This window comes from Geospiza fortis, unplaced genomic scaffold (assembly GCF_000277835.1).
Source record: "Geospiza fortis unplaced genomic scaffold, GeoFor_1.0 scaffold112, whole genome shotgun sequence".
Taxonomy (NCBI): Eukaryota; Metazoa; Chordata; class Aves; order Passeriformes; family Thraupidae; genus Geospiza; species Geospiza fortis.
The window spans coordinates 18603229-18616409 of record NW_005054298.1 but is presented as its reverse complement, the minus strand read 5'-3'; positions in this window follow the sequence as shown (position 1 = coordinate 18616409).

Below are 13181 nucleotides of genomic sequence, written 5' to 3'. Positions count from 1 at the left end.
TTGTTATTAATGCTTACACTAGTCCTAAGATTCCTTCTAATTAGAGTTCATTACACCTTTTGTTAGTTCTGTTTGCTGAGTAGGTTGGTAGCTAGACTAAGTGTCAGATAGTGGCCAAGAAAGATAATATAATGGTCCCTTTGGGGTTTTATGCTTAAAAAATGAAAAATAAAAATATTAAATGTCACTGGACTGAACTGGCTGAAATTTCATTACACAAGTCTTCCAGCCTACAAGGTTTCAGTACTTGGCTGCACAGTTACATCTTTGTTTACAGCACAGACACCCTGGGATTCTCCTCCGTAACCCCATGTGAGTCCAGGTGCTGGTATGTGGGACAAGACAGAGCCTGCCAGTGGTTAAGCCTGAAAGGCAAGATTGAGCTTGAATGAGTCTGCCTTGGAGTCAGCCCCAACATGCTCTAAGACCCTGTGAGTGTGGAATACACAGCTCCTTTTCCATGACTCCGTGCTTCACCCACTGCTCCGGCATAGGCTCTCTGAGTAACACAAGGGCAGTAGAACGGACAGATGGACAGCACATCCAAACTAGATACAGATGAGGAGGAAGATGAAGAGATGCTGCAATACCAATGAGATGTCTGCACTTCAGTCAGAGCTGGCAAGTAGTTCAAAAACTATGCTCTGGGAACAATTAGCTTACTAGACCTATGGTTCAGATTGTCAGTGGTGGTGGTGGAGTAGAACAAAAGTAAAGCTAGGAAAAAATCAGGCATTTCCATACAAGTAGGAAAGGGCAACATGTTAGCTAATATGTAAAAGGGTAGCTCTGGCTAATCAGGCAATCAGGCATTTCCAAGTTCTTTTCTTTCACAGCCTCAGGAAAGGGGCTAGAGTTCCCATGTTGACCCTACTCCACAAATCAGAACAATCACAAAGACACTGGGGAAGCCATGGTGTTTACAATCTCTATATTGTATCCCAAATCTACAGTCATGCTCCTGAATGGTCAATGATACCCTGAAATGGCCAAGAATCTGGCCCATAAAAATCAGCAGGGAAAGCTGTCATGCATGGCAATCCAAGAAACCACTAAAGAGACTACTATGTAACTCACCCAAATATCAAGGGAAAATGTTTCCTAAAAATTAAACAGGGAACACTTAAGAAATACATACATCCGGCGTTTCCTGCCCTGCCCCAGAGGACATACTTCTACCTGAGATAGGCGTAATTTCAAATTAGTCAAGTCTCTAATTAATCTGTTGTGCCAAATTTATCAACTCAGGTGGTTTTTGAGGCATAATTATTGGGAGTTAACAGCAAGGGTGTCTGAGTTTTATTGCACTTATAACATACTTCAGCACTGCTGGCCCCAAGTTTTGGTAGTCTCATGTTGCAGCTCCTCACTGTCTCTTCCAAGACCTTTGCTCCCCAATAGTTCTGGCTTAAAAAACAGCCCCTTCCTCTCCACCTAATGTGTCACAGTGGAGCTTAGATTATCAATCCTTTATCTTGTTCTGAGGTGCAACTTCCCTCCTCAAAAAAAAAATCTCCACTTAAACAAAAACAATGACACCTTAATCACATAATAAACACTGTTTGAGATTAATATACATTTTACAAGGTAGATTGTTGCATTCTTGCAACATAAGCCACTTCTCAGTCTTCTGTGTTGCATCCATATGTGGGATGTTCAGTACAACAGCCTCATTGTAATCACACAACTTTGGCCTTGTGTTGGAAAAAATGAAGAGAGCTTCCAGAATTGCAGAAAGATCAAAGGTTGAAGCCAGGCATTAATGACCTAATAGGGAGAGGTCTAAAAGTCAGCAAACCCCCTAACCCTTGAGCACAGCTCTTAGTTCACTTGCTGTTGTTTTCAGATTACTGCAGCTTCTTTGTTTCTTCCCAGTTCTCATTACACATTTTTGTAGCAGATTACAGACTCCCTTATTTTCCTAAAGTGTAAAAATTAGGATCCTAGAATTTTATTTATTCTCACTTGTTGCTCTTTGTAGTCACGCAGTGACTTCATCTGAGGCTTCCAAAATAAAATCTGAAACTGGTGTTACAGACAACAGCTGTCGTTGACAGACATTACTACCAGCACCTCAGTCAGCCTTGAAAGCAAGCTTATTGATTGCTGAGTACTGCTTATCAGCTTCAATAGTTACTGGCTGACTGGCAGTAATAAAATAAATAAAAAACAAATCAACCGTCTTAGCATCCAAACACAGAAGCAAATGTCCTCAAAAGTCTCCTGTGAAATTAAACTGAAGTGTTCTTAGACCACATAAATATACAAATAGTAAATATAGTAAATATACATACTCCCCCTATCTAAGCTGTAGAGGAAATAGGAAGCTATTATTTTCTGCTGCAGAGCTTTCTCTGTAATACTAATATGTTAGCATTCCTTGCGTAAGATAAAAGGTGTTAATGCTCACTGAGAATAAGAACTGTGGGGTTTTCACCTGAAAATAAAGTTGTCATGGTCTCTAGTTGTTCTCAGGGTAGCACTCTAGTGTTTGAATGACTTGTAAGTTTCCTTAATGCTCCAGATTATTTTGTAAAACAGACTCCTGATTTTCCAGACAAAATAAAGTGGTTTGGAGAAATTACTGCTTTTAAGTTTTTATAGCTGAAGCCATTAATTATTTTCTTGCCAGCCTTAACTCAAGACACTGGTTTTCCTATGCAGACACATACCGCAATCTCTTTGATTCCACTGCAATAACTAAGGTGTATTTGAAGTAAACCTATCATTGAAAGGCACAAGAAAAAGGGGGAAACTGCTATACACCTATATAATAGAGAAGAAGATACTTAATTTTAAATGAGACTCCTTTTGAATTAAAATATTTGTTAAAACTGTCACCCTCCAATCTTGATCAAGCACATTTCAGAGGTACAAATCCAAGTAATCGGGAAACTGCTTGAACATACCAAGTAAGAAGGAATAAAACTACTTTATTAGCTCTCAGATAGCTAAGTAAAAATATGTTTAGAAAATTTCTACTCATTGTGGCTTGTGCTCAGTCAAAACTGGCAGTAACTAAATAGAGCAAGTATTTGTGAAAGTACCCAGGCTCAACAACTAAAACAATATTACACCAAGGAACACAAGGAAGAAGTTAAACACACAGCCATCCACTCACACACATCATGTCTCTGATGACTTAGCCAATGCTTAGCATGTCATTTCTGATAAACAGAGTATAATCTTCATGCATAATGTCGTAGCCTGTTATTTCTCTCTCCTTGTCTTCTCCTCTCACAAGTTTGACACAACCATGAAGCAGTATTGTGGAAAGCATGCTGGCAGCAATACAAAGATCTCACTGATGTGAAAGGCAAAGCCTTTGTTATAAGCTGGGTGGTCAGACTGCCAAGTAATGCTGTTCGCTAATGCTATGCATTACTAAACACTGTTCCTCTGTGTGTGATCTTTAATGTTAATACGTTGTTTGATGAAGCAATATGTAAAAACAATAGAATATTTTCATGAAGTAATCCATAAATTGATAGGTATACTCTATCCTAAGAAAAATATGTAATGTGTAATTTCTACTGAAATGCAATTCCCAGTTTATGATATTCAATGGTAGAGATATGAAACAAGTAGAACTACTAGAACCTATCAAATCAAAACCATTTTCAAATCAGGTGGGGTCCAGATCTTTGCTTGGCAACACACTGGTAGACATCATACTAGAGATCTGTGACAGTGCATTGCTCTTGCTCTTATTTTACTGTACCTCAGAAGAGGTCACAGCATTATGAAGCTACTGGAGATCAGCCACAAATCACAGAAGGGTTTGGGTTGGAAGGAATCTCAAAGACCATCTAGTTCCAGCCCCTCTGCCACAGGCAGGGACACATTCCATTAGACCAGTTTTCTTCACCTCCTTTCACCCACCCCTTAATGTCCCCACAGTGCACAAGTCCCACTGGCTTTGCCACACTTGTCCCCACAGGTTCAGTGTCCTGCCAGGGTGGACACTGGAGCAGTGGGCCCCATTGAGTAGCAGGGATCATAGTGCAGAGCTGTCCTTAGCAACTGTTTTGGATGGGAGTTTCCTCCCTGGCTCCTGCCCCATCTATGCATTCACCCAGGCCAGAGGCAGCATGACAAGGAGATGAGCCCTAGTGGCATGGGACACCAGCACCTGCAGCTGCACCCAGTTCACAAATTCCCTACCCTGACTCCAGAGCTGGTTTAGCACCAAAAAAATGCTTTTTGCCCAAAACTATGCTGCAAATGACAAGAGACAACAACAAAACCTTCCCAAATTCTGTATTCAACATATTGTATAAAAGAAAAAGCTGTAGACCTTTATGCTTTGTTGAGGAGGATTTTCTAAAGTCTTATTCTCACAGATGCGATACCAGAACTTTGGAAACATCCCAAGAAATCATCCCAAGAAATTAAAAGTTTTTCAAGCTCAGGTGAAGTACTAATTCAAGAAACAAGCCATGAGAGGGAGGTATTTAAGGCAACATTTATGAATATACAGTGCAGCCAACTGGGCACATTTAGAAAGCACCAATCTATTAACCATCTTGTTACACTAGTAACAAGTGCCATGCTCCACTGAAACACATCAGACACACTCGGTAATGGCACGATTTTGAAATTTCAATTTCATGCAAAAGAAAGATCAGGCGTTGTTTTTCTCCTTCGGGCAAGAATGGAAATTCCTGATGCAAGTAGGGAATTGCCCAGGGATACTTCTCTTCATGAACACAGTGTGTATATTGAATCCAAACAGAAAACCTCCTGAAGGAACTGCATTAAGTCTACGAGATGGTTGCTATTCCCTCTGCAGGTTCTCTAGAAGATTGCCACAGATTTCCTGATATTACCCTAAAGTACAGCTTAAAGCTACTTGAAAAAATTGTTAAAAGTATTTTTCACATTTTTCATGAAGACTGTTGTGAAGACTCCAATTTCAATTATCCATTTTCAGTAATGCATACTAGAAGGAAGTAAGGATGCAAGAGGATAACCATTGTAACTGTAAAAGAGATTTTTCTGCCAGCTTTCATAAGTATATAGGCATGTTTTTCACTTTCAGATACCACCACCAGGGAAAAAGACTAAGTTTCCTGAATCTCCTGTTAAAATTGCCAATGCCCCACATTTTGTATGTGGATGAACTGAGTATTGTTATATATCACTGTGCAATTAAGTAACACATATGATGCACATTTGTTCTTCGATGTGGTTTTAAATGTGACTGCATCCTTGACAACTTCCGTTATAATGTGGCCCACCCTTACAGTGCAAACAAACAAGAAAAACAAAAACAAAAAAAAAAAACCACCCACCACATCGCCACCAAAAAAAAAAGAAAAAAGAAAAAAAAAGGTATAAGAAAGAATAAGAGATATAAGAGATTTTAAGATTAACTAAAATTCAAGAAATTATGCATGACTGACTTCCTGCTTTAACAATAGGCATTAGACTTGTGTCCAAAACACCACATTGACTCCATCAGGTGAGCAGCTGTCAAAAGAGAAAAAAAAAAAAAAAGCATGAGAGGCAACAAGAAAACGGCTATCATCTGAAAAAATAAAGGTCCAATTTACTTACCTACCTACAATACACTTAAACAACTGCTGGGCAGCATATGAAGCAAGCAAGGCAAAAAGGGCAGAAGATGGCACAGCAGCCTTACTTACCTTTGCTGTCAGTTCACTAAATCCTCAATGTTGCAGCTTGGTATTTCTTTGAAGAACTGCTTGTTACAATACTAAGTTATTACTAAATATCTGCAGAACTCTAAGAACCTTAACTAACTAACTAGGTCATGTAAACCAGGGATCAACGAAAACACATTTTCTTTTAAAAGACAGATATTCTCACAAACTCTTATCTCTATCCAGTTCTCCCCAGAACAGTGAGGACACTTTTAGAGTTTAAAAGTATTCAATGCCTTCTTCACACATAACAAGAAAGTTTAATAACAGTAAAGTAAGTTCTGGTTCAGCTTAACAGCAGCTCTCTGGACTTTAAAACACATTGTTCCCCCACCTCGTCTGAGAAATGACAGTGCTCTCTCCTTCCCATTCCCCTCCCCAGCTTCCCAAGCATTGATACAATAACAGAATTTAACATGTACAGATATGTTAGGTAAGTACCTACTGGCAGCCACAACTAGTTAACAGTTAGAGGAATGCTTCCTTTGATACCCATTTTACCATCCCAGAGTTTGCCAGGAGAGGTCTGGTTTCATCGATGGATGAATGAAAGGTGAAAGACAGCATTTCCTTCTCAGACCCCCTAGGGGGCTGGAGTCTGCCTGCCAACACAGCTGTGTTGTCACAAACCTAGTGGAAATGTGCCATCTCCTGGGAGAAATTTTTTTTTCTCCTTACAACATGGCTATGAACACACCTTACTATCTGTCTCTGCTCCTGGGTTTTTATCAAGACTGGACCAGCTAACCTGAAGGCAAATCACCTGGACATGCAATACTCCTCATTCAGTCTTTCTTTCCCAAAGTCAGGCTGGACATGTGAGGACATGGCACACATTTCCTCAGGTCAGAGACAGCAATATCCAAATCCCCATTACCACAGCTGTGAGCTGAGAGCTGCTATCCTCCAACCACAGCACCACTGCATCCTCTGCCACACACAAAGCTGAGAGAGTTATGCCATCGTGGCCATACTGTACATACAAGGCCTGAGATGACATTTCTTATTGCTGCCTACTCCTAACCATTTACAGGGACAAATGTATCAAATGAGATGGGGAACATAACCTGAACAAAAAAAAAAAAAAAAGAAGACAGTGACCAAGGGGACACAAAGAGTATTATGAAGCAAGCATGCAACCCTTATACTGTATAGTTTATGTCTAAAGGGCGATTATTCCTCCAAAATGCACTGTCTCACATTGTCCAGGAGCAACTGCTCGTAATTCTTCAATCAGAGCATAAAAAAATCCCCTGTTTGTAAGGTAACCTTTTCCTTTGCTGCAGTGCACTTAGCAATGCAGCTCATTCTTCCAAGCACTAAGATCCATACAAGATTCTTGACTGTTAGCACTGCAGGCTCCTTACAAAACCTGACCACTCAAAGCTTAAACAGCCCAGTTGCCCATGCATCAACTCCCAGCTCACAGGTACCTTGCACACACTGTATTGCAACTGCAGCCTTTTGGTTCCAAGAGCACTGTGAAAGTTTTATCTAGTTAGTAATCAGCTTTCATTTTCAGGCACAACAGGCTGCCCAAAATGTAATTGTTTCTCATCTCAAATACTATCTGACTTAAAAACACATCTTGTGCTTTTCAGAGGTGCTGAAAATCTAAGGCAACTGGATATAGTTAATGCAGCTATAAAGAATTCCTCAGGAAAGCATCAGCTTCCATGTAACAACGTGGTCTTAGTAAAATAAGAAGTCCAAGCCCTAACACAGAGCTCCTTATTCTTTATACTTTCTAGAGAATTATAGAATGGTTTGGGTTGGAAGGGACCTTAAAGATGATCTAGTCCCAACCCCTCTGCTGTGGACAGAGACACTTTCCACCAGACCAGGCTGTGCTAAGTCCTGTCCAACCTGGCCTTGAACACTTGCAGGAGTGGGGCACATATCCTTGTGCAGCATCAGCTACAGTCTGATCCATCACATACTGTACACTTAGAGTTTTGGAACACATACACTATTCACAAGTTAGGGTGTAGGTTTTACTACTGTAGCTGTTCTCTGCACCAGCTTCTCCTTGGATGCATTTATTTAAGCAGAAGGGAGAGAATGCCTCCCTTCTGCTTAAATTAAACCATATCTAAAGTAATCTACCCTAAGAGCCCAAAAACTTTACTTCGACTGTCGTCCCTTAATTTGATGCCACCAATGTTGTTCAGACAAGTCCTTAGATAAGTATGTCACTTCACTTTCTTGGTCAACATGAAAACCTCCTGTAGCAGGCTTTTAAAATTGGACAGAAAACTATCTTTCTGAATAAATTCTCATTCTAATTTCAGTAACCCAACTACACTCACATGTAATGAATAACTGCTACTTCAGAAAAATCAAGTCTTGTCCACACCCAATCTTTGGAAGTTAAAAGAGAGCTCAGACCTAAAGCAAACAAACCAAGCAAAGCAATTCCTTTTTTCCTGTTCTCCCTCCATCAGACTAGATGTTAATTGGTTGCCCTGAAAAATAAGCCCTGGAAATATAAAGATAAGTGCTAAAACGCACAACATATAAAACAGCATATTTAAGACGTGTATCAAGCTTTGTACTAAGGAGAAATAGCCTATCAGGATGCATCAGCATGGAACAGTAGGGACACCCTGTGGCCACTTAGATTCTTTACACGTTAATGTTCACATTACTCTTAATCAATTTTTCAACTACTTTGGCAAATTACATGCAAAGTCACATAAGACTGAGTCACCAGAGGACCTGAAGGCAACAGAATTTACTTAGTTAATTTACCACCTACCACTTTACGTCTGCAGTTGCTCTGCTCTCTCAGTTTTTAAGATCTTTTCTTCTTAGATATTTTCTTAGCTTCCAAGCTGAAAAGAAAAAAAAAATTAAGGAGCTTGAACTCCTTAGGTTACAACACTAACCCATGACAGACATGCATACAGGTAAAAAGCAATATTCTAATTTAATTTATTTAGATGTACAGCAGTGTTCATAAAAGGCATGTACTTCTCAGATCTAGGCATTCTGCCAACAGGAAAAATACTATGAGATGAAATACATGTGCAAATCATCTGCCAATATAGCATGTGAAGCAACCACAAGAAAACAAAAGGCAGTAACTCTTGTGAACCTGAACACAGTTCCTTTCACCCCTTTCCTTCCAAGGAGGAGCAGTTTCAAGATAGATATGTGTGCAGATTATGAGACTGAGCACTCCTCACAGACAATTCACTGCCCAAAACTCCTGCTCTTTCCATATTTACACAACAGACTTCAGCGACACTGCCTGAAGAAAAGGTCCCCCAGCCAGCTCATGGGACAGCTGTGGCTTCACCAGTTAAGGTCATAGCAACACAGTCACTTCTGATCACATTTACTTCACCACTTAAAAAAAAAAAGCAAATTAACTTCAAAGCCAATTATTTTTTAAGGTTTGTATGTTCATATTTTCTCACTACTGGAAAGAAGACTTTCTTTTAAATTTCCAAGTTTGAGCAATTAATCATTTCTACTTAAGATGCCTACAAAGGCTGGGAATAGCCAGTGCCAAATCCCAGAGCCTATGTCCAAGTATTCCAATGAAGAGGCTCTGCAGTTTGCATGGTCCACAATTTGAGTCAATTTAGTGCAGCATTCCAGATGGGAATGTAAAAATCTAGGACTTGCCCCAAGTATAAATCTAGGACTGTCCTTTGTAGCTGTATAATCCATTTACAAGATTTGTTCTTGTACATATCTTCTTTAAAGCAAAACACACATCTCATCCTTCCAAGCAAGATATTCATGTTTTCCATCAGGAACAGACTTATTATTTGCCAGTCATAGGAGGTGTCAGGTCAAACAAGATCCTGCAGAAGAAAGCACACTCCACACCTCAGACAGTTCACTGGCACTACAAATCAAAATTCATCCAGTACACTGAGGTGATGTAGCATTTCTGGGCTCCAAACACCATTGTCCACTAAAGTGAACTCTTAAAATAATCACATTTAAGCTAACACCAAAGCAGTCTAGGTTATTCACAGTGTTGAAATTTGCTTAAACTGTGCTTAGACTGCACAGGTTGTACAGACTTTACAGTCAAGGAAAAATAAAACATTCTCTACTACCTGTGCAAAACAAGAGCTCAAAATGATACAACTGATCCACTCAGCTTAAATCTGCTCCCACAAAATACGCCTCTCAGCTTCTCTCACACTTGCCATCTACAGCAATATTAGAAATTATCTAATGATTCATCTTGAAAGCATTTTTCATGCATGCTCTTACTAAACACTTTTCTTTCATCTAAATATTCACACACAAAACACTTTCGACAAAGATTTTCCTATTGGCTGAACCTGAGTGTGCTCAAATCCACTATAAAGTGGGCTCACAAGGACTTGCCCTGTACCACTTGCCTAGGCTCTGGCCAGTTAACATTCTCACAAAACACTACTGAAACGATTCCTTTCTAGCTATTCTACCAATCTCATTCTATTAAGGGGAAAAAAAACCACTCCACAAAACCACCATGAAAAAGCACATAATTTTTGTGTTTTGTCAGTAGTATTACTTACGATATATCTGGTAAAGAAAAAAAAAACTGGAAGTCCCAGAGATGATCAAAACATGTCCAAGGGTCCTACTGCAGAACAAGGTAGAATTTCAGTCTTAAAGGAGTCAAGAGGGACTGTTTGGGCATGCTCTGCTTTATTCCCAAAACCACAAGTACTGCTGCTCTACTGCCTTCACATTCTGCACATAGACTTCCTTCCCACACCAAGCATCTGCAACAATTATTAGAACCAAGAATGTGCTGATATTAGACATTCACCCCAATGCATCAGGCTGTGCACTTCCTCAACATCGTGCAAGGAAACAACTGAGAAACACCTGTGCTAAATAACACCAGACTAATCCACTATTAAAAGTCACAGTTTGTGCTCCAGTCTGCTAAGATTTCTGCTGAAGAAAGGTGCTGCACTGCCAGTGAATCATCACTAAGAAAGATAATCTGAGACCAAGACAGCTTAATAAACAACTCTGAAAGGATTTTACAGAACCCATGTCTCATGTCATGCTTGTATAAGCTGTTTACAACAAGGGGCTAAGAAAGGAATCCTCAGGGAGCCACACAAGGGGGCATATTCTCCTCAGAAGAGTTATGTGATTTTTGGAATGAAGTAATCTGATGTAGAGATGAATGAGACAATAAACAGTTTTTAGAGAGGAAAATTATAATGCTGGATTCTGAAACTAAGCACAGCAGGCAGCAAGCTTACGGAAGGGTGTTGAAAAGATTCATACAATTTCCCAAAAGCTGATACACTTAATCCCTCAGAAAACGAAGAATGAACTGTTACCATCACTCTCGAGTGTAATACCAGATTTCATAGGTACAGCGCAAGCATAAACCCTCCTCGTGGCTTCATCTGGCACATGATTGATTATATTACTCTTCAATTATTAAGGCAAATACTCAGGACTACACCATGCATTATATCACTGTAAATCCACTGAAAAGCATTTCCCTTAGCCATGGAAAGAAACCCATACTTGTTAACATGCCACTGCAGTAGAGACTACTGTCCAACTACTTTTGTGCAATATTATCAGAAATAATAGGCCTATCTCTTAGGATTCACCACATTCGTGCTGAAGTAAGTGAAATGGTTTGGCCAAATGTGGATCCTAATGGGTAAAATAATATTTAAAAATACAGCATATTAAAAATTAACCTCATTCTTAATGTTAAGTGCTGTTCTCTTCAAGTGAAACTTGAGATAAAACACTGCGTAACAACTTGTTCCATTGGTCCTTAGGTTAAATCTATACCACATACATTGAGTCAGGATACCAACCCTAAAGTGTTTTCACATTTTTCTCAGACAAAGTCTATTTCAGGAAGATAATAATAGGAATAATAGTTAATAAAAAAATCAAACAAAATATACTAGCCTGGAGTTACCATAGCCATTTCTGTCATATACAACTGCCTTTTTTTAAATAATAAGAAATTAATACAAGCTGATCAGGTGACTTTGAAGACTGATGGTCCTCTCTTGTGTTTATACACACTGTGTTTACCATACTTCATAAACTAAATATCCCCACAGTCAGCATGAGGATGCTTCTGAAACAAACAAGTCAACAACAACAAAGCGTGCTCAATTGTTTTGTTGCCTCTAGCAGTAAGTGCTGAATATTCATATAAACTTCATGACCAAAACTTTTCACCACTGAACTGCTCTGCAGCACGAAGGCAAACATCCTCCCACGTGCAACTGAATGACCAATGTGTGTAAGATGTATATTTTGTATCATACAAACATTCCTTCTCACGGGATGTAAACAATAACACATGATCTATTACACCAAAACCAAGCAGGACTGCCGAGTATGAACAGCAGGTACACAAAACACTCCTACACTCCTCTAATTTTTCCCTCACTCCCCAGTCTCTCTGTGTCTCTTCTAATTACCCAGCCATGTAACATTCGCAATTCCCAAAGCAAGGACAAAAAAGCAGAATTAAAATTGTTAGCTCAACACGAGAACATGAAAACACATAAACACTGGGCCAGCATAATACCTTTATTTTTTTAACTCCTGATAATACTATTACTGATACAGAGAAGTGTGCTGTAAAACATTCATGGTAGTCAAGTTGCCTCTCACCTAAAATAAGTTTTTCTCCTTCCTTCCTGCTGCCTGATGTCATCTCTCCATTAATCATGCCTTTATTTATACAAGTTGGTGTTTAAAACAACCACCTCATAAGAAAAGTTCAAGTAAATTAGAAATAACAAAATCAGATCAACAAGATCAGTCATGTGAATAAATGCAAAGTAAATAAATGCAAAATAAACGCCAGTGGTCATTCCAGCAAGTCTGTGCCTCCACATAGGCAAAACAAACTGCAGAAACAAAGCTGTAAGATTTTGGAGCAGCTATCATTTGACAATATCATTTAAATTTGTGTGCCCTGCATCAACTTATGAGGAACAACTTGCACAAGAAAGACCATTCATATAAGCTGAGCCAAACAAAACAAAATCAGGCCCTTTACTTTTTGTACAGATCACCATGTACATGCTATATAGCACTATTTAATTTCATTAAAAAATAAAAATTGCCACATAGCAAGACAAATTCCTTAGTAAGTCCTTTGTTTTATTAAATCCTCAGTATGAGATTAAGTGTCCTTTCACCTCTGTATTTTTTGAACTATCTCACACACTTCAAAACGAGACTAATGAAGGGTAGCTGATCGTCCTGCTGCTTGCTGACAGCCACCAAACGCTGTCTGCCCGTCTCCCGTGCCAGCCAGCAGCTTTTTCAGACTGCCGGCCTTCACCCAGCGGTGGACAGAAACAGTCCTGCAAAGATGCCTTGGGATCACAGTGCCGATTGCAGAAAGCGCTTTTCTCTGGCACCAAGCACCAGCTATACTTGGGAGAGCCAGCAGCACGAGAGCCACTGCTGCGGGCACCGAGCTCTCTCCGTGACCGCCGCTGCTCCGGCCCTTCCGGGCCCCGCTGCCCAGCAGGGCCGGCCGCCCGGGCC